The 23,476-nt window shown below is 39.6% G+C and overlaps 1 long non-coding RNA gene across 4 annotated transcripts; it reads left to right on the forward strand.

Annotated features, from left to right (window-relative positions):
- Window positions 1-66: 66 nt before the first annotated feature.
- Window positions 67-23,248, forward strand: LOC132331205 (uncharacterized). Of its 4 annotated transcripts, none has more exons than XR_009487508.1 (7): window positions 67-259; window positions 864-951; window positions 1,122-4,602; window positions 5,747-5,891; window positions 8,579-8,683; window positions 9,048-9,166; window positions 23,160-23,248. It is a non-coding gene; the product is annotated as an uncharacterized LOC132331205 (long non-coding RNA). The 4 variants fall into 4 exon arrangements; XR_009487510.1 differs by lacking the exon at window positions 23,160-23,248 and adding an exon at window positions 9,246-9,425; XR_009487507.1 differs by lacking the exon at window positions 23,160-23,248 and having other exon boundaries at window positions 9,048-9,425.
- Window positions 23,249-23,476: the final 228 nt, after the last annotated feature.

The raw sequence follows: 23,476 nt of genomic DNA on the forward strand, positions 1-23,476 counted from the left end.
TCAGACATTGCTCAATCCCAAATGGAATAATCAGTTCACGTGTCAAGTTGCAACTCCACCCCCAGGCCCCACAGCTTTTGTGGCTGTGGTCCTTCCCTGAGGCCACGGGAGCAAGCCAGTCCCGGCTGTCTGCTCCCCAAGCTTGGCCGGAGGCAGCCACAAGATTTGCCACCCCCAGGATCTCTTAGAGGACCCCAGGCGGTGGTGCCGTCTGTGGCGTGGGTGGCACAGGGGAAGATGAGACCACGAGGAGTCCAAGGTAAAGGACGAAAGAGAGGACACTTGCATGGCTGTCAAGGAAGCTTTATTCCTCAACGGGTCCAGTGGCAAGTGACAAGGGAGACAGGCTCGGGGGGGGGGGGGGGGGGGAGAACTGATAAAGGGAGTGGGCGTGGAAGGAGGAGACTCAGGGTAACTAATAAGGAAAAGGCAGGGGAGGAATGGACAACATACTTGAACCAATGGGGATCATACATAGGAGGGGAAAAGCTCTGGAGGCAAATCATACAGCACAGTAAGGATGACTGACATCGAAAAATCTCGAACAAAAGGGGGGTGGTTACAGTAAATGACAAGGGGAGTAGGCGGCACCACTGGGAGGGGAGAGGACTTATAAGGGCGGGGAGGGAGGAGGGAAGGATCGCTGGGTTTGATGGGCAGGCAAGCGGCGGGAAAGGAAAGTAACAAGCAACCTGGGACAAACCATCGTGAGGGGAGAACATGGGGGGAACCAAGGACCAAACCATTTTCTTAGCACAAAACAACTAACACAACCAATAATAACAAATCTTTAGGAACACAATGCCACAGAGGCAAATGATTGAAATGCCACACAGTGATCTGAGGTGTCCCTAAATCAACAGGCTGAATGTGCAGAGGGCTGTCTGTGCCTGTGAACAGATGTGGATCCATTCCCAAGGATGCTGGAGTGCAATGAGTGTTTTGCTTAAGGTAGGTTCACGTAGCTCTGCATTTCACAGTGGCATGAAATAGAACATGGAGAAAAAGAAATCGTGAGACACTTTCTTCAGGTGTAAGAAAAACTTTGTGGGTCAAATGTTCACTGCTTTGAAAGGACCTAAATTGCATTCAGACCTTGGTTTTTGTTCCTTTTATTTCAGGATTTTGGCACATTGCCTTATAATTTGAGTACAAAGATGATGAAGAAAGCAACAGTGTCATCCAGAGCAACACCAGATCTTTCAGATAACTCACTAAACCCAGAGTTACAGTTAACCTTACTGCTGATCTCTAAGTTTTCCAAGGGATGGTAGTACTGGTAAATGTTTATCTTTATTTTTATAATTTCTATTGCTACTCTTCTGTGTGAAGTGATGACATTAAGGCCTTAATTTTTTTATACCAGTGTTCAATGAAAAATTGAAATTATGTTATGAAATTATCAAATTTTAGGTAAGGCATTTGCTGGGGCACAACAGGATGGGACAACAGATCTGCTGAATCATAAAATTTTAGAATTTTGTTGCACAATGCAATATTTCTTTTTCTCTTAGAAATGGTGCTCACTTCCATTGGCCAAACAGTGAATTTAGCTGTGTAATTAATCCCTGATTCTAAAAATGCATTGTAAATTTACAAATATGTTCTTTTTTGTCATATTTTTTTTCTATTTATTTTTCCCATAGGTCTGTCTCTAAATGGGGCTTTCAGCATAATAGTGTTCAGAATTTAATGAAAGTGCAGTACAACAAAGCAAAGTGAGCAGCTGCTTGTATGTACAACTGCTCACTGCTCATATTTAAGTTAGAAAGATATATCTATATAGACAGAGAGACACATTCAGACAGTAAGCACTTTCACATTCATCCAAACTGAAATGTTGTATAATTTGATAATTTATCTTTCTAGTGGGTTTAATCCACAGAATTAAAATTGTATATTTGTCAGATAAATGGAAATAAACAGTGAGATTAGAAAACCATGAACTCCTAGTGTACTATGAGTAGACCAGAAAGTTGTTTACTGAATTATTCATGGCAACTTATTTTTTCAGATAAGTGCAACAGCAAATATAGAAACTTTTGTTCAGCTCTGCATGTCTTTGTGTCAGCTTATTATTTCCCTGAATCACTGTTACTTTTCTGAGAGAAGATGGAGTTCTGTAAAGGGAAAGTAACAATCTATTGTCTCTTTTATGGAGACTGTAAAAATTTTATTCAAGTTATTTTCTTTTAAGGGGAAACAAATGAAAAACTCAACACACAACACTAACTTTTAAATTGCTGATCATGTGTTTATCTGCAATCTGTGTTTTTAATAGTTTTAGTGTATTAGTCTCATAGCACAATTCTGAACAGTATACAGATATTTCCTTTACAACTGTTTTCATGCTGAGGCAATTTTAATTTTGCCCTAATGTTAAATCAGAATGGTTGTAAGAAGGAATGCTGGTGACACTGTTTGAGATGGTAGTGGTGAATTATCTCCAGTGACTAGAGACAAAGTGAGAGCAAGTGCTTGGATTTTTACCCAGTTGGTGCACTAAAGCACTTAGGGTGGGGAGAAATAGCCAGATTATTTAGTGTAGGATTAAGAAAGGTGATGTAGGAGAGCAGCAAAAAGTGGGCTGTGCTGTGGCACTTCTGAGTTGAAAATGGAAATACCAAATGTTTGTCAGAGAAAGGCAAATGTTTGGTATGTCTTGGTCGTAAACTAATAATTAGATTGCATTATCTGGCCAACAAGACTGAGAAGTAGCTAGCTTAATTAACTGCACACCTCTACAGACATCTAAATATCTCTTCACTTGTTGTTTACACTCCTGCTCTTCAGCATTTGTCATCACCCTTTTGATTATATTTAAACATATGTAATTTGCGTGGTCTGGCAGAAAATGGCAGGACAATATTTTACTGTAAAGATGAAGCAAGATCATATTGGGATCAACAACATATCAGAACTTTCCTGCTGAGATTGACTCTGGGATATCTGGCATGGAGTGCATGTGGATTTCCAGGGACTGGTATCATTGCATCTCAGAGAAGTTCCTCTGAACCTTGTGGAGACACATAATGGGGTACAACAGCAAGCAAGGCAATAAAGGCTAATCACATGAGGTTTCTCAGTCTGGGTTCTTTGTGCATTTCTGCCTTTGCTCAAATACCCCTTGAATCTACCTTTTTCTAGACAGTGAAGTTAGCAAAGGACAGCTGATACGTGCATTGGGTACAGGGACAGGACAGAACAGTCAGAGCAGGGCTGGGCAGAGAGCAGGGCAGAACAATCAGATAGGTGGCAAGCTAAAAGGAGTACCAAGATTGACTAAAATGATAGCTAGAACAAGACAGATCACAGAGAAGAGGCAAAGTCCTAGATGACTTGTCTAGAGGAGCAAACTGTATTTATGGGTAGAACTTGCAGATTGAAAAGGGAAAAACAGGAATAAAACTAGCAGTTCAGCAAGCACCATGTTTGTGTCTTGTAGATGGGACATGCATGCTTTAACTGGGAAAAGAAATTAGAGCAGCTGTGAATGATAGAACTTTATGGTGCTGTAACCTGTAGCAAACTATTTACTTTGTCATAAAAGTAAAGACTTTGTGCTGACAAATAGATTGCCATATTTAAGTATCAGGCTTGTAAGCTCTGTATATTAAAATCTGCATATTAAAAGCTCTAGATATTAAAATCTCTCGATAAGAGAGCTCAGATGATACAAAGAGAGAAGGAAATGTGTCATAAAAGTATGAGCAATGGATTTGGATTTGGTTTTCTGCTGTTCTTCAGAATCCATTTCAGTAGCTCTCCTACAAATGTTTAAAGTTAGCCATCTCTTACATATAATAACTACCACATTCATTGCCAGCCTCGATAACATAAATTGAGTTGTGGTCTCTACATAAATACCCCATTGCTTGCCAAGGGAAGCAAATGTGGCAGCTCTGCAAAAAAAGCCCCTACAGATGTAGAAACTGCCAAAGTGGAAGCCAAAATAGCTGCAATAAAACCCCATTTTCCTGACTTTTTTACATTGTGGGAAAATGCTTTCTCCAGCTCTTCAGGAGGAAGACCACGTTATCTCTGCTGATACTCCTTGTGGCACTGTGTGGGTACCAAAACCTCATTGTACAACCAGCCAAGTAATTTTTTCACCTCGTATGAGACTGGACAAGGTTTGTCTTAACAAGTCTAGATCATATTTAGAAAGCCGAGAAACCGGAGAAGGGATGTAACTTCACTGTGGAGGGCTGTGTGGTTTTTTCTAAAAGAAGGAAACATCCCATAATTCAGCCATGATTCACTGTCTTCTTATTTGTTATGCATGAAATACAATTGCCCTTTTACATGTCTGCTAACTTTGGAAAAATACTCATCTTCTAGAGACACAGGTGGCTTTCTGTTCATTTGATCTTCACACTCAAATGCCATGTTCTGTTTATCCCACACTTAGAGATCAGAAGGTTGGATAAGACCATTGGGGTCATTTCAGTTGCACTATAATTACAAGATGATCCTCTCAACACACCTCTCAACTGTTTTATCTGGCCTACTTTGAACATGACTTTGTTGATCCATCCGTGACTTCTTTTGAAGTGCTACTCTACTGCCTAATGGACTTTATGGGCAGACTTCTTTTTATCAGTAAGATAAAATTTACATTTTCATATTATAGTTCATTATAGCTCTTTAATCACCTTAAAAAGTATCTTTTCTTTCCCCTGACAATATTTCCTACCAATAGCAAGAAACTAAGTGTATGCTGCATGTCAGTATAATGTTGAATAACAAGAATAAAATCAACTGCCACAAATTGAAATGCACTTTCATTTTCCCCTTCCTCTTTTTTATCTAGGTAAACACACAAAAAACCCCCTAGTAACAAGATTTTTCTAGTACTACAATTCAGTAGAATCATGGCCTCAAATGGATTGATACTTACAAACTTATAAAATTTGTTAGTTTACCCATAATAATTGCAGGTGTAAATAACCTTGTTTCAATGCATCTGTCTGCCCTGAAAATATTGGGAAACAAGTGGTCTGACTAGTGTAAAATCAAGTAACATATAATTGTTTGTATATATATGTATGTATGTATATGTATGTATATATGTATATATATGTGTGTATGTATGTATGTATGTATATATAGTGTGTGTCCATGTGCACACATCTCACACATCTACATCTGTTGGGTTTTTTTCATTCCTTATGCTTCCAAAATATCCCTTGAGCTCTTTAGTTGAAAATTAAATGAAATATTTATGGATCACTTTATGCTCAGTTTCTGCAAATAAATTTTTAGGAATCTGAATCAGCAAATATGTTTCTATTTCTGGTAAAATTGATGGTGAAATCTCACATTTCTTGTTGCATCCAGAATTTTCATTGAGATCAAATAGATATCACTTCAGGAAAAAAATTAGCAGTGAGACTGACAAGAGACAGTTAACTTGTTTTGTTTATGCATATTTCCCTTAAAGTGTTTGAAAGATTGAGTCTTACTTTTTATTGACTCTACAGAGATTAGGATATCTTTAAAAAAGCTTGTATTATTTTGCAGTGAGATGGAATTTTAATTCACCCTTATCCTAACAAATGAGGGAATAGTGGAGAACTTTTTACTGAAGCCTTACACCCTTTACACAGTAAAACATCTTCAGCCTGAACTCTTCCTACTCCTTCTATTTCTCAGAAATGGCAGCTCTTTTTCAAACTTGTCTTTATGTTTTGGGGTTTTTTTAAGGAAACCTGATGTCTGTCCTTCTCCCTTCACTATTTTGCAGGAATACATTCTATTTCTACATGGGCACTTGAAATATTTACTGTGGTGGGAGGTGACTTCAGATTTGGAAGAAGGAGAAGAGAACAGATGACTTCCCTCTCTTTCCATGTGGAAGAGTCTTATAAGAAAAGCAGGAGGGTTGACAGGTCTGTTTGGTGTCTCATTTCAAGGCAGTCACATACAGAATAAAATAATTACTTTATTCAGTTCAGCTGTTCAAAATACATTTGTGCTGCTACTAATTAAAATTACTTTGGACTTTCAGGAGCCTAGTGCTGCAGAGCACCTTGGCAACTCCACAGGCCATGGCTCCATGCATTTTCTGTCATCCTTGAAAAATGAAAGGTATTCTGCTCTCAAAAAACCAAACCATCAAGAAAACACAATTCCTTGTGTCATGTCATTAGAAAAATATTTTCTTCATAGCTATGTAATACTCTTTAAGTTATTCTCTACACTCTCTACATCGTCTGCCTGTTTTTAGTTTTTAGAGCCATACTACACAAATACACAAATGCTTCTATCAGCAAAACTGAGGACAAAGTGTTAGTAAGTGTGAATTTACAAATTTTCTGAAACAAATCTAAAGATTTTAGAGAAACTGTCCATGCTGCCATTGAAGTCATAGGCACAATTTTGCTATTTTAAACTATCCTGCTGTTTGCATTAGAAACAATATGCTCTAAGCCAGAGATAGAGTATATAAATTCTGTTGCTCTCTAATTTTGAAAATATTTAAATTGTGCAAAGTAAATATATTATTTCTCTAAGTACTGGTGGTTTTATATTGCATATACACAGAGATACCCAAACAGGCAGTGTTGGATCTATATTTATAACATAGATGACATTATCTGTGTGTTTAAGAGACCCTGCATTTGTATGGAATATAGCAGAGTTGTAAGCTTTGCTGAGTATCTCACTGAATTGAAATAAATAGCTTAGGCTCTTCAGATTCCATTTTTATGTTCAACAAACTGTCACCAAGGAAGTAGTTTTGCACAGTTTATGACATTTTCGAGAGATTTGCAGTTGTGCCCTGAATGCATTCAATTATACTTAGTATCAACCTTCAGAATCACTTTTTACCATTACCCGGACAGCTTCAGCACAGAGGAAAGTGCTTTGTTCAGAGATAGTATGCTAATGTCATCTACTTGAACATCTTACCTATTGAAACAGGCCACTCTCTATAGAGGAAAAAATGCATCAAGTTTATATGAAATATCAGAGGCCCTTTTTCCCCAATTTGCCCGGGCCAGCAGTTAAACTGTAGTGACAGGAGGCTGACAGAGACAGGCTGAGCCTGGGAAATCTCAGCTGCTGTGAAGCTGTGTAGTAAAGACAAGCATTATTTGATTTTTCTTTTTAATTTCAAATCATCTCTACTCCTTGAGTGCCATCCTATGATTTTTCAATTAAAAAGTATTTCAAAAAGATCATGTGTAATTCAAGGATAAGGGCCAATTGCTAAATGTTTCTGGGAACAGAAAGTGATGTGTCAGTAACGAGTCTCTAACAAAAAAAAAATAAAATTAAAAAGACTGTCTACAGAAGTGCACTCAGACATACTGATGTGCCTAATTAAAGAAGCTGAATCATGATCATCAGGGTAATGTAAATACTAATAAAGTTAATAGCTTAGCTTCATCTAAATTGGACTGTTCTGGAAAATAACCACTAATTGGTATTGATAGGAAATGATGTAATCATGTAATTTTTGCTGACAGTACTATACCCAGCACACAGAAACAACTTCACTCCAATGCTAGACAAAAGATTTCTGCTGAACTGCAAATAAGCACAAAGCATAAATGGTGCCTTTTGCTAAGTGCTAAGCATCAACAATGCAGCCTCAATTAGAGAAAAGTTCCAGTTTTGGCAGCTGTAGCAAAACACTGCAAGTGTTGGCAGCGTTTGGAGGCCCAGGTCAGGTCAGCTGGCTGGGGCTGCAGGAACAGACACGTGGCTGGAGCAGCTCTCCTCTGGCAGCCTGAGCCAGGGGAGCCAGCCTCGAAGATCCTGGTTCTGGGAGATTTCCCTCTGTGGGAAAGTTAACACTTTGTTGAAGACTTTACTAGTCTTTGAGGGATGAAGTTCTAGAATGGCCTGCCTGGGGAGGTGGTAGAGTCACCATCCCTGGATGTGTTTAAAACAACACTGGATGTGGCACTCGGTGCCATGGTTTAGGTGAGGTGTTGGGGCTTGGGTTGGACTCGATGGTCTTTAAGGTCTCTTCCAACCTAATGATTCTGTGAATTCTGTGAACCCTAAAAAGCTTCTACATTCTTATTGTTAAATCTAAGACAATAAAATTCTGCAAGGCCAGTGTTGGCTGTGCAAGCAATGCAGAAACCCATTAGCTAAGTCAAATGATCTGATAATATCCTGTTCTTTAACACTTTTCTCTTATTGAGCACTGAACCAGAGTAAAGGTTCTAACATCAGTCTCTTACTTTCCCTCATAAAATAGAATATGCTCTTCTGTAGTTTGAGAAATTATATTAAAATCAGAACACTAAAAAGCTCAGTTTCTCATATTAAAAACTACTTTGTCAATTTGTTGTATGTATTACACTTTATATTTAGGCAGTGATAGAACCTTTCTGCATTATGGTGTACCCAAAAATATAAAGATAAAAGTTCAATGGTTTTATTGCAGACTTTAGTATCACCTTAAGAAATGTGTGTATATTTTAATTTCTGAGTCATTGGCTTTTATAGGTGTCTGAAAATTCTGTATTACAATTATACAGAATGACTCTTTCAAGCAGTACACCTTTTAGTCACTGATAGAGCCTAAACGTTTAAACTGATGTTCTGATTTCTACAGCTCCAGCTGCTAATTGTGACTCAATGAGTATGTGCCTGCTGCAGGTCACCATCACTCCTACAGATGGATACCATTAAAATGTTGTTTCTGTGAAGCGAGAACAAGGTATGCAAGACAGGTGATCTTTTGATTTAGCTCTCAGAACAAGATCTTTGCTGATGACAGAGCAGATGGTCAGCTTTGCTGAACAGGAGAATTAAAATAACTAGATAGATTTTGGCAGATGTTCAAATGATGAACATTCATGCATAGATAAATTTCTCATCTTTTCTCTCAGTCAGGTTCTAGGTGTAAAGGATGTTTAGTGCATCATGTATAATGTGTTCTGAAACTTGAAGCATCTCAACACTACATTTTCTGGTATCACAACAGTGAAAGAATGATTTAGTTTGCTTTTATCCATCAGAAGACTCAAAGCTTGTTAAAATCTTAATTTATTTTCATATGTTTGCTTTCTGGTTTCTTACAGAAGGAAAGTTTCTTACCAGGCAGGATAGTATTTTTGGAATAGGCTATTCATCTTTGGAGTAAAAAGAGGAACAATGCTGGATCTTCCAGCTCTCTACTCAAGGAAACACCAGGATGTCAGTAAGTATTATAACTCAGTCCTGAAACTTGTATGTAAATACAGATCCTGGTTTTGTGTTTAGCATATTTCCATCAGCAGGCTACTCACTTTGGGACTTTCCAGGCTGAAGATATCACTTCCACAACCCATCTATCTTGATTAATGGTCAGGAAAGTTAAAACAGAATACTTCACCAATATGTACAGCTTTGATAAGCTTGAATATGGAGAAAGTTTGTCAGGAATCCTTGGTTTTTCAAGAAAAGTTATTTGCCAATAAATTTCCTCCCTAACAATGTGGTGTCCTTGGACTTTATCTCCAAACCAGAAAATTCTTCATAAGCTCAGTGTCCTGAATGAAAAAGATAGAATTCATGAGCTCATGTACACCACACAGTGTTTCACACTGGTGAGATTTGCAAAGGTACCTGTTTAGTAAGTGGCAGATTTTTACAGGAGCTTAAATCCAGAATATTGAAAACTACTGATTTCATAGCAGGTAGAACAATTGCAAGATGAATGTGAAAGAGCAAAGACCCAGGGAAACCATTGCTCACTTAAAGGGCCTTGCTTCACATATGGAAAGCCCTGGCTCTGGGTGTCTGTTGGGTAATACTTTCTCAGGATCAGCAGAAGATTGATAACAAGAATATAACAGAATATAAATACTGATATAAGACTTGCTATTTGAACAGAAAATAAGTAGCTTGACATTTTTCCTGAGAGAGAAAATTGTTTTGCCTATCTCTTAATCTGCAGCAGAAGTCACAGCCTCTTTCCTTCAGTGGGAGCATGTAACACTAGGTGCTACTCAGCACATGTGAAGAGTCCAGACACTTGCTGAAGGATATGTGTCTGGAACAAACTAATTTATAAAGTGGCAATAATTAATAAGGCAGCCTTTATAATCTGGTGCCTCACAATGACCCTACTGCCCTCCTTTCAGGGGAAGAAGATAAAATTGCATTGTTAAAGGACTGATGAACATTCAGATATATTATGACATTCAGATATAGGCTTTTTTTTTTCTTTCTGTGAATCTTTTATAACTGGGACAGTACTTATCCTGTTGCATGTGCTACAGCATTTCAGGAATTCTTGCCAATAAATAAAGATCAAAAAATTGCAAAAAGAAACAAAATGATAAAACTTGTCAAACCACAAGATGGCAATACTGTTTAAAATATCAAGCTTACTCAACTGAAACAATAGTGTTGGGAACATCCAGAGCAGATAGTATGCACACCACTTGTTTGCAACTATAGTGTGAGATGGATATTTTCCAGGAGATAATCACAAGTTAGTGATATCTGCAGGGTTTGTTTGTTTTTATTTTCCTTTTAAGAAGTACTGTAGAACAGGTTTTTGTTTCGTATTGTGGCTCAGACTCCAGTGGAACAATGTAACTGGATTTCAACAGAAAACGTGTAGCGATAACAATGAACCTATTGCAATCAATGAACATATTGTGCACTCGTTTTCTCTTTCATGTCCTCAGTTTCTGGAGAAGAGAAATTCGAGGCAAATAAATACTGTCTGGCAGCTATTGTTGATTAGCTATCATGTTAATAATTACAGCCACTTGCAGGCAGCAGAGAACAGATGCAGGAAGCTGCCATGGCTTTGCTTCAACGATATATAACGTGCTGCATACAAAAGGTGTCATTCAGAGCAAGCAGATAAAATGATGCTGTATACTCAAGGGTAAACATCATATTCCCTTTTGTGAGGCAATACCTGGTTATGTTATTAAATAGTTATTGCTGTTGTCTCTTATAACAAAACAATCACAGCACAGTGTTTCTGCAGCAGCAGCTCAAAGATGGGTGGGGAGCTCCCAACATGGGAATGAGAGCTGGGTGGTGACACAGCCAGGCACAGGGGGTCCTCACAGGCAGAGAAACTCATGGGCACAAACATACACGCAAGCTTTCACAGTGCTGGGAGGAATGGTGGAGAGCTGTAAAGAAATTCTATTCCAGGGACACACATAATGATATAAACCCAGAAAATCTAGTCTTGCCTCTCCACTAGTGGCCAAAGGAGGCCCAGACACACACATGCCTCCAGAATCATGAGGGAAATCACTCTCAGCAGGTCAGCCCTTGCTGCTTTAGTCTGTGTCAGGCAGCACTGCTGGGAGCTGGCAGTTGCAGCTGCAGAGCTGCTGATTTGCCACACTAATGATTTGTCATGGTGTAGTAGGAACTTGTTAGTCTGCCCATTGCCATGACAGGCCAACATTTCTATTTCTGTTTGCAGTGGCAGATGTAAATAAGTACATAAATCACTAGTACAGAGCCTAATTCAAGGCATGTTTTTCAGCAATGTGAACACAGTGCCCAGTAGTGGTCTATGGAGAGGAATGTTATTATATTTAACTGCAGGGTGTATCTTTTTTCCTTGATGTATACTGCAGCATGTAACTTCCATTAACTTTAAAAGGTTATAGACTTTAGGAACATCAAAGTAGAACATACCCTGAGGAAAAAAAAAAGTCTGTCCTTGGATGCTCACACACAGCTGCTATTGATGTTAATTTAAGGGTGCAGTTCTTAGCCCTAATATGCCCCTTTCTACTGAATATGGAACTGAGCTCAATTCTCATGGAAAAGTTTTACAGAATTTCCAGAAAATAACAACTCTTAAGAATATGTTTTAAACCAAACTAGAACCAAAACTTTATTAGACAATGGGATACTTACTGCATTGCACAGAACTCCTTTCCAAATAAGAAACAGCAAGTATCTCACCCTACTTTATTTGTGGGTCTTACTTGTCTCACCTTGAACTGCATAGGCTCACTCTTGCAGACAGAATTCTTTTCAAGGAGATGATATCAAGTGCCAGGTGAACCCAACATTTTTATTCATTGCTTGCCTGAACATCCAAGCATTGTGGACAAACAGCTGAGGCATGATTTTTAACCTAGATTTGCTGCATAATTTTCATCAATAGCCATCAATATCTACTCTCTATGGAAGCAAAAACTTCACATTGATCTCAGTATAACCTCTCTGTCATAATTCAAGTTTTCCTGAGAAAATGTAACATTTCTCCACGCAGGTATTAAAAATTGAATTTTCTCCTATACCTCCAAGTATTTAGATGTTCATACCTAGTTACCTGTTTGTGTGTCCTATGGTGGGGGCTCTGCCTTTATAGGTGATGAGACAGAGTTCTCTTACCCACCTTCCAACTCAAATTCTCAGCCTGTTTGGAGTGAAGTGGGGGTGAAGGATGTGTGTGCAGCAGGCTGAGAACACACAGCTTTTGGTACCAAGTGTGTGGGGTCCTCAAAAACAGCCTGCCATGATTTACCATAACAAGCCAAACCTGCTGCAGGTCAGGATGCAAAAGTGTTCACTGAAGCAGAGAAGATCTGGAAGGTCAGAACAGGAAAGGATTTAGCAGAACTTTTAGTGTTTCCTGTGCAAACACAGTGTGGGCCAGGCTGTGCATTCAAAGGTGTACCTTCAAAGCAGTACGAGACACACACACACACACACACACACACACAAAAATCATAATTGATATTGCTAATTATTTTATTCACTCTTCATTGTGACATCACCTACCTCTCCTAAAACTTAGAATCTCTTTGCTGCATATTTTGTAGCATGACAGTGTGGAAGAAAGCATAAATAAATAATAAAGTGACCTGTAGGGTAATACCTTCCCTAGCTCAGAAGAATTTTCAAGTATATATTTTTAGATGACATGCCATTAAAATAAAAAATTAATAAACAGAGGCAAAAAAAGAGCAACATATTTCATTTCAAATTAAATACATCTAGGTAACTTGTCACTTTGCCACACCTTATCAGAGGATGACACGAGGAACAGGCTCCAGGACCAAAGGACAGCAGCTGTGCTGTAAGTCACCTTGAATTTGAGCACTGGATCTGCTGTGCCAGAGCACAAGCCCCACATATCCTGTCCAATATTCTGTCCTTGAAAATGACCTGCATCTATAGAAAGAGCAAGAAAAGGATGTAGGGGATTATGGGATAGCTTCTTTAGATGTGAGAAACTGCTCAATTACATAAAATAAAGCACAAAGCACCAAGGTTTACACCTTCACACTTCTTTTCCTATCTTAAAAATAGCCAGATCATTCCTTCACAATGTTTTCAGGTTAAAGAATCCTTACTACAGCAACAAACATTTTGCTACCATTTTTATTTGCCATTAAAGAGTAATAATGCTGCCACAGAGGCAAGAAGCACAGGTTTTATTTTTGTGTTTGAGAGGTGGCAGAAAGCACTTGCCAACAGAAGACACTGGCAGAAAATTAGAATAGTGCTATGTCCACAAGACAGTTCTAGAGTTACAGGAGGTGACAGATTAGGGTATGGAAGGAAGCATTTAGCAAGCAGCAGCTGCTCCTTGTGAGCTGGCCCTGGAAGGGGAATTGGTTACCTTGGGTGTTTTGCCTGCAGGTGCTGTATGAAGGAAATTTATAGAGGAAAGCCCCCTGTGCTATCATATCTTTTTTTATCCTGCAGAGACTTCCTACAGGGAGCAGCTCTAACAGGTGAAAACCAATACTGTTATGGCACTGAAAATTTGTGGGGACAAGCATCAGCAACAAGAGCCTGACCTGCTCACAGGGAGTGGTGTACAGATGGAATATTGTCTGCCAAAGGATGGCTTCTGGCCATGCTCTGTGGTCTTATTTATCCCAGTCATTTTAGCAAAACCTGGCTGAATCGCATCTACATCTCTAGATCCCTTTGTACATGTTTTTTGCATCTTTTCTATGAGACTGCAAAAGCTCTGCAAGGCTTTATATTCTTTCCCCTGGTAATTGAATCTTTTTTTTTTTTTTTTTTTTTTTTTGGAAAGTGATGGAATTTTTGAAAGTTTTCTGAGCAAAAGAAACTTGTATCCTGTGTACAAGTCAAATGTACTTTTCTGGCTACCTTCAACATGATCAGGGAGTCACCATTCTGCTCCAAATTCAACAATCTCCTTCCAACATCCTGGTAAAATCACTATTGGTTTAAATTTGTTGTCATTGAAATATTTGGAATATCTCCCCAGCTTCTCACCTTCTACTCCAGAGTACTTAAAAACTTGTAACAGTAGTGTTTTGGGTTTTTCCCTGCACAGAATCAGACTAATATAGAACTGCTAGAAAGAGGAAGAGTGCTTGATAATGAGAAGGAAGACATCATAAATTTTTCAGCAACCTCTGGATAGCACATAAATTTAGGAAACCAGCAATAGGAGAGATGAATTTTCAAAACTCAGAGACTTAAAAATAGTAAAACAGGTGTTCTGCTAAAACTTTAACATCAGCCCACTTGATGATACCAGATATTGTTATATTTCTGTCATGTCTATTAAAAAGCCCAAAGACAGTTATATGATAATTTCAACACTTTTGCATGAAAAGTGATCCAGTAAGCAAATAAATTTTATAGAGGGAAATACAGCACTTTAGATTTAGCTTCTCAACATCTTATTGCAATACTGACCAGAAGTGTAAAAGCCAAATGGGTGAGCAGGTTTCCCAGCTCTTTGAACACCCAGTGCTTACACTGAACAGCCCTGAAAGATATGCCAACTTCAGAAGTTTAATGCACATTTTCAAAATGCATAGTCTAGAGAACAATTCAGACAGAGCTCTCTGGGGGCTACTTTTGTGTTTATAAGCATTCAGCTGAATTTCTAAATCGGAAGAACAGAAGCTTACATTTAGCAGAAAGGTTCTCAAAAGTATCAACACTTCTAAGCTCCATCTCAATGATTTAGCTGGAACTTTATGGAACTAGAGGAACCTACTAGGATGGTTTTACTATCCAGTTTAATAGAACCAAATTCCATCACTTCATATTTACTTTAAGACAAATAGCTTTAAATATACTTAGCATGTTTAAAGCATCTAAGAGATTTAATATTAGAGTCCTCTTTCTTTTCTTCCTTTAAAAGAAATGTGTTCTATCCTTCTAGGAGAAAGTTTTAGCTGTAGAAATTCACATTAATCACAGTACTGATTTGTTCCTGTCCTGCCAGAGATGAGCTCTCAAAGTTTTTCTAGCTTTTGCTAGATGACAATCAATCTTAGAAAATGTTCATTAATAGTACTTGTTTAACAGAAAACACGTGTGGAAAAAGGCAGTCTATAGGATTATAGGGAGATTTTTTTTTCCCCTAAGGCTTGGGACCATTGGTTTATAGGTAGTAGAGAGGATGGAGTGCCATTGTAGCACTGTTTCCTACAGAAAACTGGATTCTTACAATATTTCATTGATGGAATGGCAGTGCAATATCCCTGCATTTGTTTGTTTTCTCATGCATAGAAAGCATGAGGAAATGCTGCTCACATCATCAAAACAAACTCTCATAGAAATTTTATAAGCCAGCAAAGCACAGATGTTGAAGGCATCTGTTAGATCACTATTATGGTTTATATGCTTAGGAAGACTTTCTCTGCTCAGGTCCTCAAAACTTTCTGTTAGAACTCAAAATGAGCAGGTGAAGCAAGTTACATACCCTAGCTGCATAAAAGGCCTTTCCCAACGAAAATGCAATTGAATTGCTTGATAATAATGAAAGTGTTCATTATTTATGACAGTTTCTTCCAGCTCTCTCTTTAGTATACTTTCATTTTAATAGGCAAGGCCAAAGTGCAAATCACTAAAGTCAGTTTATGTTAAAACTCCTCGCGTTAGATGAGGATGGAAGGGTCACTTGTTTTAAAGATTCTGCAGCTTTTCATGTAAAAAAAATAATTCTGTGAATGAGTTTTTTACTCTACATGCTATTTCATAGGTTAAAGAGGCAATTTTAAAAAGAAGCTTTTGCTTTCCCATTTAGAATTGTTCTTGTGTCTTAGTTCCTATGGATTCAGGCAAACCTAGGATACCCAGCATCAGTTTGGGTGACAAAACTTATCCATCAAATCTGTGTTTTTGCATATATTATCTAGCAAGCTGCAAACCATTGTTAAAAGCTCATGGTGGCTTGAATTTGGAGACAACAGTATTTTATTTTCATCTGTGTAGCTCTTTAAGGCTCTGATGTCTGACTTACACTTGGACACATATTTTCATCACACCAGTAGTCCATGAAAAGTCCCTGAGTCCCTTTTTCAGCCAGGGGTCTTTCTGGGACACAGCCAAAACACACTGCAGCTCCTCATTGTTACTATGCAACTGCCAACACCAATAGACTTGGGATAAAATCTCATAAAGGATTTTTTTCAGCCAACATTTCAGGAACCTTAGAGCCTTTATAAAATTTAATCAAGCATTTTATTTCACAAGGTACCATAAAAAGCAAAGCGGCACAATTACGTAGCCCAAGAGCATTGCCACTTCCTCTCAGCCTGAGAGTGCTTTAAAGAAAATCCCAAACAGTGATGGGGCTTCAAATATCTGAATAGAAACATCACTTACACATAGAGATGGGAAAGCCCCAGCAGTCCCTCTGTGCACACAGGCACACACACACACTGCATGAAGCAAGAGACTCTGGAAGACACCAACCCCACTGAATAATGATTGTCTTTCCTGCCTCTCACAGGCATAGAATCCAGAATTTGTCTTTCTGCCCAGCTGTGCACACCAACGGCTACAAGAGGCTGGTGGGGGAATGTGTCCTTTCACCAGAGCCTTAACAGGTCAAATGAAAAGGTCTTGAGACACTGACTGAGCCTGTGCATTAGATGTGAGTATATCAAAGTTTAGTCTGGGCTCCAGGAAGCAATTCTTTCCTGAGAGGTTGGTCAGGCACTGGAATAGGCTTAATTGCAGTTTTGTAGTTTTAGATAATTCCAGACAAGAAAAATCTAAGGTAACCATTCTAATCAATTCCAATCAATGAAAGGCATGATTTGTCTACTCAGCCACTGTCATTCAGCACAGTCACAAATATATTCACCATGTGTATCATACTTAGTAGAAATCATTCACATATTTTAGTCAATAATACCATATAACTGATACATGTCAACATCACAATATTTATTTCAGGTGATTTATCATCAAAAGAAGCTTGAATCCTATAACTGATTGCTGAGACTTGATTCTTGACTCTAAAGCAGCACAAGAGCACATGAATATTTGCCTGAACTTTTGATGGGCTGAAGTACATCAGTACTGTTAGATTTAAGTATCTTAAAATCAGTTGTGGATACAATAACCATACTAATCCATCTCTAATTTGCTTCTAATTATGTCTCATACATCTATCACCATTCAAGTTGCACTTTTAGGCAGTAGAAATACTATGGAATTCACATGTCCCTTGATGTGCATATTTCTGCTAAAATAAATATAGCTATACTAAATTCTGCTTGAAAATAATTGTTGGTAAGAGTTGTACACCAAACCAATATAATAATTTCACAATGGCCACTCTGAGGTTATGTTCAAAAATGCTCTGTTTATATATATTTGTGCACAGAACATTTGCAGCAGAGAAACTGTGGAAGTACGGGTTCCTTTTGAGACAAGATGAAAATCAATATTTCATTAAGTGTTTGACTCTTCTTTATATCTCTCTATCTATGTTCTCATAGGAAAACAACCACCATAAAACAAACAAATAAGAAAGAGCCAGTGGGGGATATTAATAAATTAAATAATCAACACTTAATCTAGTATTTCTAATTTTCCAGCTGTGAAGCACTCCAAACTGAAAAACATGTAGTCTTCAAAGTGAAGGAAGGAAGGACTCAAATTAATAGATAAATACAGCTGAAAATTAATTTCCTGTGTTAAGAAGTTGAATGTTTTAAACTGGCTTGAAAAGGCTGATCAAAAATATCTACAAATGGAGAAATGCTTTCTCTTTAAATATGGCCCACTTGAAAGAGATGGTGAGGGCTGAGAGACAAAAGGCAAGAAGCTGCAGATTTATTAAATTTCATGTTTTGTTCCTGAATTTCTTAATTAGAAGCAAAAATGAAATGCACCAGGAAGCATATTTCTTCACGGGATAAATACAAAATTTGGAAATGTTTCAGGTACAAGTACACGTCTGTGAATTTTAGTTATTATATGTAAGAAGAGACTGACAATGAATTTTGCCTTGCAGAGTATTGAATTTACATGGATTATATTTCAAAATATATAATTTTAAAAATTCTTATGATGGTTAAAACTGTATTTAACCTGCTTTTCTCAATTCTTCTTTCTCAAGGTCATTTACACTCACAGACATACACATACATGCACATTTTGTTGCTTAAAGCTAATTTACTTTTGTTGATTATTCAGCAGTGGAAGTCATACACTTCTCCCAGTAGCATCATTACAATGAATTAATAGCACTGTTCACAGTTATTTTTATTGGAAAAAATGACTTTCAACTATTATGTCTCAGCTGGAGCAATCATACAATATCTTAGGTTATCTTATTCATTCCACATCTTAAAAATAACTTGAGTGCCAACCTTAATTGGATGAATATTGTAGGATATATTAGGAGAACATAATGAAACACTTTATTTCTTTAGACACTTCCCAATATGGGTTTAATTAAACTCCCTTTTTCGTTGTTGTTAATTCTGATCAAGTTTTATGAATCAATCTCGAAGAAAACTAAAGAGGAGACATTTTGTGTCCTGGAGGCCCAATTTTGCATTTATTATTTGTGACACTTCTATGGTATTCTAACAGAAATTTTAGTGTGTAAGGACATAGGAATTACGCCTTGGCACAGAAAAGATAAAGATAAATCAATTTACCTCTCCTGGGGACCAAATAAAAAAGACTGAGAATGTATTGATTACTGGAGCACAGAGCAAGGCTAAGCACGGGAATGGGCAAGCCAGACACTGCTGCCACCACCACAGACTTCCAGGAGCTCTCCCTGGCTGTGTGCCACCTGCAGGGGAGGGACAGAGCCCTGCACAGCCCTGGGATGCAGGAGCTCTCCCTGGCTGTGTGCCACCTGCAGGGGAAGGGACAGAGCTCTGCACAGCCCTGGGATGCAGGAGCTCTCCCTGGCTGTGTTTTACCTGCAGGGGAAGTGACAGAGCCCTGCACAGCCCTGGGATGCAGGAGCTCTCCCTGGCTGTGTGCCACCTGCAGGGGAGGGACAAACAGAGCCCTGCACAGCCCTGGGATGCAGGAGCTCTCCCTGGCTGTGTTTTACCTGCAGGGGAAGGACAGAGCCCTGCACAGCCCTGGGATGCAGGAGCTCTCCCTGGCTGTGTGCCACCTGCAGGGGAAGGGACAGAGCTCTGCACAGCCCTGGGATGCAGGAGCTCTCCCTGGCTGTGTTTTACCTGCAGGAAAAGGGACAGAGCCCTGCACAGCCCTGGGATGCAGGAGCTCTCCCTGGCTGTGTTTTACCTGCAGGGGAAGGACAGACAGAGCCCTGCACAGCCCTGGGATGCAGGAGCTCTCCCTGGCTGTGTTTTACCTGCAGGGGAAGTGACAGAGCCCTGCACAGCCCTGGGATGCAGGAGCTCTCCCTGGCTGTGTTTTACCTGCAGGGGAGGGACAAACAGAGCCCTGCACAGCCCCGGGATGCAGGAGCTCTCCCTGGCTGTGTTTTACCTGCAGGGGAAGGACAGACAGAGCCCTGCACAGCCCTGGGATGCAGGAGCTCTCCCTGGCTGTGTGCCACCTGCAGGGGAAGGGACAGAGCCTTGCACAGCCCTGGGATGCAGGAGCTCTCCCTGGCTGTGTGCCACCTGCAGGGGAAGGGACAGAGCCCTGCACAGCCCTGGGATGCAGGAGCTCTCCCTGGCTGTTTTGCCTGCAGGGGAGGGACAGAGCCCTGCACAGCCCTGGGATGCAGGAGCTCTCCCTGGCTGTGTTTTACCTGCAGGGGAGGAACAGAGCCCTGCACAGGCCTGGGATGCAGGAGCTCTCCCTGGCTGTGTGCCACCTGCAGGGGAAGGGACAGAGCTCTGCACAGCCCTGGGATGCAGGAGCTCTCCCTTGCTGTGTTTTACCTGCAGGGGAAGGACAGAGCCCTGCACAGCCCTGGGGTGCAGGAGCTCTCCCTGGCTGTGTCCCACCTGTAGGGAAGGGACAGAGCCTTGCACAGCCCTGGGATGCAGGAGCTCTCCCTGGCTGTGTGCCACCTGCAGGGGAGGGACAGAGCCTTGCACAGCCCTGGGATGCAGGAGCTCTCCCTGGCTGTGTTTTACCTGCAGGGGAAGGACAAACAGAGCCCTGCACAGCCCTGGGATGCAGGAGCTCTCCCTGGCTGTGTGCCACCTGCAGGGGAGGGACAGAGCCCTGCACAGCCCTGGGATGCAGGAGCTCTCCCTGGCTGTATTTTCCCTGCAGGGGAAGGGACAGAGCCCTGCATAGCCCTGGGTGCCATGCCTGCCCACCGTGGGCTGTGCCAGCAGGCAGGGCCTGCCTGCATGCCCACGGCATTGCCCTCAAGGGTCAGGCTAGCTTCTGTTGGCTTTCATCAACCCCTGCCCCAAGGACTGAGTGAGATGATTAGGAGGAAAGTCGTGCTATAAAAGAAGTCCCAGCAGCCCGTACACTCATGGCAGCTGAAGGATCTGTGGGTTTGATTTCTATCCTCTGCATGAAGCAGAACTTGCCCAGGTGACCCCTTGCCCATTAGAGGTAATGGCTCCTCTCTTGCTGGCTCCTGGAGCAATGTATTCTGTTTGCTGCCTGTCTCAAGAGTAACCATGACAAAAGCCAGACAAAGGCAATCAACAACCAGGAACAAAGCAAAACAAGACAGCTTTCCTTCTCAGCAAAATAAAAACACAGATTGTTTTTCAACTTACTCTTGGGCTCTTCTTTTTATAAAGTGATCATAAGTTAAAAGACAGAGGAAAATAGCCCACAAATCCAATAAAATTTAGAATACGCAGCTACCAGCAATACCAGGGGATTTCCAACCAATATATTAGCCAACAAATCAATAACAAGAGTAAATCCTTCTGCATTGAGGGCAATCAAATGCTCACTAACAGGTACTATCACTTATATTAATATAATCCCCCAAGTGTCAAAGTTAATACCAAAGGAAGCTTATGCTTCACATGTGATAAGCTGAAGGATATTTCTTAATAATGGTTTAAATAAAAGGAAATTGCATGGAGATTTTGCATTAAATGATCCTGAACTGAGTTTGCTCTGCTGAAATTTCTTCTTTCTGGAGATGCCATGTTTGCTTATCCCAGAGAACATCCTGGTCCATCAGGCCTGTTATGCTTAGCTTGAAAGGAATTCACCATGCTTTTAATATAGAGGCTTTCAAAAAGTGGCTGGCTTTCAAGAAGTTTAAAAATACATTTTTTCCTGAGTTGTGAATGTCAGGAAACACATTGTAGTGTTTATTTCAAACTTACTTACTACCTATGTAACTTTCCAGCTGACAGTTTAGTACTGGTATGTCAACCCAACCCTTGCTTGTCATTATCATTCATAATTTCTCATCTGGACTGTGATTACATAAGTATATAGTGGGAATTGAAATCTTTTAATCCAAAAGATCCTACTGGGGATATTTTGTGGTTTTGTTTTAGGGGAAGAGCTGTTTGTTGATTATTTACATCTGTGCATAGTCCAACTCCAGAGTTTGGCCAGTCCATCTGTTTGTCCTGGTCATGTTATCTTCAGGATGTTCCTTTCTCCTAAGCTGTTCTTGTATGGAAATGCACATAACAAATAGATGATATAAAAGCAGATAATGTAACCCTGAATAGTCCCTGCTGACCCAAATCAGTTGGAGGTAGGTAGGTAAATTTGCCTTAACCTTTTCTGATTAATATTTTCTAACATTTAAGGTGGTTTGGAGGCCTTTCCTTTTCAGAAGGAGCAGTGTTCCAGTTAAGCCATTTACTGGCTCTCTGGAAATTCAGTTGCAGAGATACTACAGGTCCAGGGAAAACATACTTGATTTCTCTTGTTTTACTGATCCATACTCAAAAAGACAAAATACATGGTCTCTGTTGCTCAGCAAAATACACAACAATGCATTTTTGGGCTGGGGTAAGATCTACAAGTTAATGGTAACAAGTGATATTCATCCTGTGTATTCCACATCACCGGGTCTGAATTCAGAAGCCTACAAAAGAACATTGAGGATTTTGCAGAGGCATGTGCAAAACTGGGTATGTGCAAACTGATTTAATAAGCTAAGTGACAGAAAGCACTGAAACATTGCAGTTTTCCAGGAGAAGCAGCATTCTATGCCTAACTAGGTGTTATTGTTACAGTGGTAATGAGCAAGATCAGTATTTTGTAATTAACAGAAGAGAATTTCAGATGCCAGACTGATGAGTCAGAAGTTCAAAGAGTAGGTGTTTAAAGGATTTTTATGATATAAAGCAGTAACAAGCTGCCTTTCACAAAATGGTTCACACCTAAATAATGGCATTCTAAAAATTGGTGCAGGGCAGATGTTTTTTAACTAAGCAATGCAAATTGAAAGGTGTTTCTCAGATAAAGTCATGAAAAAAACCTGCTCCTTTGCAGTAACACCTCTCTAGACAGAAAGAAATGAATCCTCATTGCAGAATACCAAACAGATAAGATGGGGTTTTACACATATATTAGTGAGGACGAGTAGTTTGAGAGAAAATCTGCTATTTAAGGAAGAAGACCAAAAAAAGATCATGCTGATCCTAAAGTGAATGTACTCATATGTGGATCTCTAGCACCAGTGAGGAAGACAGAAAGCAAAAGTGGCTAATTAAGAAATGATGAACACTCTGTATTTCATTCCAAATGTCCTGAAAGCATACATCCATCAACATGTTTCAGGTGAATACTTACACTGCTCCTCCTATTGCCACAAGTCTGATGCCCAGGTGATTGATAAAGAGCTAGTTAAGAAATGCATGGAAAACCTTAATACAGGCCCATTAGCACTTCTGTGTGAAGTACATTGCAGTGTGCATGCTAATTACTTTATATGATTAACCACAGAAATCTTTTTAGAGCATTTTATGGCCTGATTCTTCAAGAGTTACCTATAAGCCTCTGTCAAAAAATATGAGCAGTCTTCTTTGCATCGTTAGGATTCACATACTTAAAATTAGCCATGTGAGTATTTTTTTTTTTCTTTGTAGGTTAGGGCTTTTGCAGAACTAATGAAAGACCAGATGGCTGGATGGCACTGAACTTTAGAAGATGAATAAAGAGTGATGGTGGAAATGATCATCTGGTAAACTACATTGCATTCCCTAGGAAAATAACAGAAGTGAGGTTTTGGGGTTTTTTTAAAGGAAAGTAAGCAGCTGACAGCAGAAACATGAGCAATAAACAGCAATGAGTGAAATTATGATCCCAGACATACGTGTTGGAGCACAAGCTGACTACAGTGGGGGGTCACAAATTTGTAACCCTGAGCAATTTTGGATCTTGTTTCCAGTATTGGTAGACAGCA

Source organism: Haemorhous mexicanus, chromosome 9 (genome assembly GCF_027477595.1).
Source record: "Haemorhous mexicanus isolate bHaeMex1 chromosome 9, bHaeMex1.pri, whole genome shotgun sequence".
NCBI classification, from domain to species: domain Eukaryota; kingdom Metazoa; phylum Chordata; class Aves; order Passeriformes; family Fringillidae; genus Haemorhous; species Haemorhous mexicanus.